Source organism: Panthera pardus, unplaced genomic scaffold, assembly GCF_024362965.1.
Source record: "Panthera pardus isolate Hobbes unplaced genomic scaffold, ASM2436296v1 HiC_scaffold_12, whole genome shotgun sequence".
Lineage (NCBI taxonomy): Eukaryota > Metazoa > Chordata > Mammalia > Carnivora > Felidae > Panthera > Panthera pardus.
The window spans coordinates 52,389,011-52,394,034 of record NW_026526677.1 but is presented as its reverse complement, the minus strand read 5'-3'; the positions used below and the strand labels follow the sequence as shown (position 1 = coordinate 52,394,034).

General features: G+C 40.0%; 1 pseudogene; it reads right to left on the bottom strand.

Moving 5' to 3' along the window:
* Positions 1 to 991: 991 nt before the first annotated feature.
* On the bottom strand, positions 992 to 2,014 carry LOC109261335 (olfactory receptor 56A1-like; annotated as a pseudogene).
* Positions 2,015 to 5,024: the final 3,010 nt, after the last annotated feature.

Sequence of the window (5,024 nt, the reverse complement as noted above, 5' to 3'; positions counted from 1 at the left end):
TGCTACCTCTCCATTACTTCAGTATCCCCTGTTTTAGTTTCTAGGTTTCCAATATCCATTTAACCATTTGCTTACATTAAATAATCTGAAAATAACCAGTATGACTTTTCTTCTCCTCACCGGACCCACTATTATCCAGAAACCTGACACTTTGCTATGTCTTCTCACTTTCAACTAGAGCTCTTGAGCAAAAGTCAACAAATCAAATAAGATTTGATTTTCAATTCACTGGTTGTGTAGCTTAAACATTTAGGGGAAGTGGCCAACCCAACGTACTGGTCAGTTTCCCCATTTTCTGGGAAATGGCTTCCTTTCTCCCATCTCTCTCTCCCCCAACTTATCCTCATTTCTAAGACTCCCTGAAGATGGTGAGAATGCATAAGATAGAAGAGGAGGTTGGTATTGCTATATGTTATTATGAACGTTCTTCTCCTGTAGGGTTGCAGATGCTTTGTTGGGCAGGATTCTGTCATCTCTAAGAACCCACTAGTTCTCAAGAAAGTGTGTATAGGCAGGAAATAGATATCCAGAAGGACAAACCACAAGCAAAGGAGAGTAAGGTAGAGGTCAGGTATCCAGCATCAACTGCACTTGAAGGGGAATTTCTGTAGAAGGAACCTGGGCTTTGGAGTCTGGATTTTGATCTCTGCCATTTTCCAGATAATGTGGTCTTTAGCAGTTTCCAATCTTAAAAAGCATCATTTTTTTCCTACTATGTAAAAAGGAAGTAATGACACCTGCAGAAATGTTGTGAAGATTAAATTTACTTACATAAAATTGCCTGGGCTCAACACAATTAAGGAATCTCAGTTTCTTCCTGTTGCCTACCTTCACCAAAATCAGGTGAAGAGAGGAATGGAAGAAATCTGGGTCAGTTATGAAGTGAGCTTCAGAGTATATAGTAAATACTCATCAAGCTTTTTTCCAATACACTGTCTAGGCAAAATCACTGAGGAGAAGGAAGAAAAGAAATTAGATCTATTTCATATATTCACATCCCTGTCTCCATCAATTTCTTAATTCCTTGTTTTATCTCTTTGATCTGAACCTCATAAACAATAGGGTTCAAGGCAGGGGGTATGAGGTGATGAAGGACATTGAGCAGGATGAGGATGTCCATGGGGACCCTCTTTCTGGGCATGTTTGTCAACACCACAACCAGCAGAATGGTGCTGAAGAACAGGATGAGGATGAAATGAGAGTCACATGCGTTCAGGTCTTTGACAGCAGCCCCCTCAGCCTTGAACCTAAGCACAGCTCTTAAGATGAAGGTATAGGAGAAGATGAGGATGAAATCTGAGCCTATTAACGTCCAACCAGACACAAATTGGTAGATGCCGTTAAGGGTGAAACTGTCACAGGAGAGCCTGGACACAGACAAGTTGGCACAGATTCAGTTCTCAATGACATTTTCCCACAGTAATGGAGCTGGGAAGAGAGAATAGGAATAGGTACAGTGAGTAGGGTATTTCGTGTGATTATGAAGAAATTAGCCTTGGCCACAAATTGGTCAGTGATTATGGAAGGATATCGTAGTGGGTGGCAGATAGCCATGGAGCGATCATAGGCCATGACCCTGAATGTGCAGGACTCCATGGGGAGGAAGCTGTTCATGATAAACATCTGGAGGAAGCAGGCCGAAAAGCTGATGGACCTGAGGTCAAACAGAAGATGGCCAGGACCTTGGGGATGACAGTCAGGCAGAGCATGATGTCCAGCAGGGAAAGCAGGCTGAGCAGGCAGTACATGGGCTCGTGCAGAGATGCCTCCAGCCAGATAGTGGTCAACAGGGTGGCGTTGGCCCCCATGGCCAGGAGAAAAAGGAGGCTGAGGGGCAGGGACAGCCAGTGCTGCCAACTCCGGTAGTTAGGGAAGCAGATGAGGAGGAATTCAGAGGCTGGAGCAGTGGAGTAGTTGCTGGGTGATGCCATGGAATGAATCTGGAGCTGAGGTTTTTCTGGACTCTTTGTATGGGCAGATACAAGAAGCAATTTCTTTTAGTCCACTTCAAAAGTGTGCCTCTTACTCTTTAGGCAGCTAGTGATATATAGGAGACTCTTCTTGAATAGGCAAATCCCAATCAATATCATAAAGATAGACTGGTGAGACTCAACAAATAAAAGCTATGGTCTACGAAGGAAAAGGAATCAGTGAATAAACTAAGATTTGAAAGGTGAATAGTGATAAGGAATAACCTCACAACATTAAAAATGTGCAACAAATTATGTCAGTATGATACCAGTGTAAGAAAAATAAAATGTTAATAGTATAAAAAAGGCCAAAAGCACACCTAGTTTTTACAATTATCTAGTGTACGATGAGGGTGGCATCAAACCTATGGTGGAGAAAAATATCCTTCAATAGGCGTTTTTGAGATAATTATTGGCATTGATGTGGGATAGAAAACCTTTAATTACCTGCTCACCTACTACCATATCCAATATGATTTTGGATTGATAATTTTGTTGTATCCCCTCCACAAACTCATGGTATACTAGAAGAAAATAGAATGTCAAATTGATTAAGCCAGTCCTTTGCTAAAACCCCAATCTATTTGAATACAACCACTCACCTTTCAGCATCTGTACCTGATCATCCCAAGTGGTCTTAGAATAAGCCTAAAGTAACAGAAATGGCTTTTACTATATAGTTACCAACTTTAAATGAGACCTCAATGCTTCCTGTCCATCCTAAAAAACTTTCCTGATCAACTTTCCCTTCTTCCAAAACCTTTTTCAAAACTTCTTCATTCTGTTCAAACCTCAAACTCTACTTCTTCTCTTAAAAGAGGACATCAACCACTACCTTGCAGAGAAAAAAGGTGTGCAATGAGATTTTTCTTCAACTTCCCAAGATAAAACTTACCAACCTATTTGCACATTCTCCCATCCTTTCCTTATTTCCCCCCATTGATATAGAATCTGCCCATACTCAATGCATCAAACTTTCCACTTCCTACACTGAATCGTAGCCCTTCTAGCCTTGCAATTACACTATCAATTGTTCCCTAATTTGGGGTCATATTTCCTTCTTCAGTGGATCTGCCTTGTCTTTCAAACATTCTCCAGTATCTTTCATTTTTAAAAATAAAAATAAAAAGGCTCTTTATTTCCTTCCAGCTATTTTTCCATCTCCCTCCCTTCACACCCAAATTTCTTCCAAGCACTGCCACCCTCACTGTCTCCAGTTCTCACCTCACATCCATTCTACAGTTCACATCAGCATGGCCTCCTTCTCCATTAGTTCCACAAAATGCCTCTCAAAAAGATCACCTGTTGGGGTGACTGGGTGGCTCAGCTGATTAAGTACCCAACTCTTGCTTTCAGTTCAGGTCATAATCTCACAGCCCTTGAGAGGGAACCTCCTGTTGGGTTCTATGCTGACAGTGGAGAGACTGCTTAGTATTCTCCCACCCCCTCTCTCCCTGCCCCTCCTCCATGCTCTCTCTTTCTCTCTCTCAATAGATAAATAAACTTTTTAAAAAATCATCTGTCGATTCTAAATCTTGCTAAAGCAATGGACCAGATCCTCTTCCTGACATACTCCATTTGGTTTTGTTTGCATCACAATCTCCTGGTTTATCTCACACTCTTGGTGTCTTCATTTTCTCTTACATGTGTTTTTTTATCCACCACTTTGACATCGGTTTTAAGGTTCAGTCCTGAGTTCTCTTTGATTTTCTTCTCTCCTCCGTGCTAATCTCTTCTACCCTGTCTTCCATTTCTTTTTTCCATATGCTCAATTACCATCTCCATGTTGATGATTACTAAATTATATATCTTGCCTACACCTCCTAAATGCCTACTCGATATATCAACTTGCATCTTTCACAGATATCCAAAATTCACCAACTCTAAAATTAATTTACCATTTTTCTTCCAAGCCTGGTTGTCTAGCATCTCTTCTCTCAGTGAATAGCATATGTGTATGGGCTATTCCACAACTCATAGGCTAGAAACCATCTTGAACATATCCTTCACCTATACTTCCCATTACAAACCCACCACCAAAACCTGTCAAATATGCCTTTTAATTAGCTCTTGGATCTACATCTCCATCACCACTGTCACCAGCCAAAAAAACAGTATCATTGTCTCTTGAGTGAAATTTACTGGAATTGCCTCTTAATGCATTCTAGGTTTCATTATAAAACCCTTCTCTACATTGAAATCAGAGAAATATCTTCAAATATAAATATTATCTTGCCACTCATCAACTTAAAATATGCTATTGGCTTCTCATTGTTAATAGGCAAAAAAAACAAAATCCTTAACTTTATTAGATACAAGTTCATGAGAGAAGAAACCATGTCTGTTGATGTTTTTCATCACTATATGTACAGTGTATAGGTAGATTCCTTTATAGGTGCTCATAGTTACTTGAATAAATTATTTAATAAATAAGAAAATGAATGAATGAATGAATGAATATATCATTTGCCTCCTTTCCCATTTTCCAGTCTAATCTGATCTCTCTCTCTCCTGAGGCTTCCAGAGCCCCAGCCACACTGTCCTTTTTTTCAGATCTTCAAATATAACATGCACTTTCTTCTCCCACTTCTCTTGGAAGACTGTGCATCCCATGTTTCCACACATACATCCCTTTACTTTTTTCCATCCTTAATATCTCAGTTTGAATATTCCATTCTCTGGGAGGTTTTCTCTAATCCTCTCCAGACAAAACCAAGGTCTCCTATTTTATGTTCTCACAGCACTTTGTACCCCCTCAACACAGTTGATGTGTATGTAATAATTTGGTTAAATACTCCTTCCCCCAAGTCCAGTTAGACATTTCATGCCATGACAGTAGAGACCATGTTCACCAGTTGGCGCAGTACTTGGCATGAAGTGGTGCCAAATAATATTTGTAGAATAAATTAATTGTTAGTTTTATGAGCAGAGTGATAGAGGGACACAAAATAAAATTTCCTAAATCAGCCTGAGACGAAAAGTTTGGAAGCCTTCACAAAGTTACTAACATCTTAGCTGAGCTTTGATGGATGTGGAAAACTTAGATGTGCACCA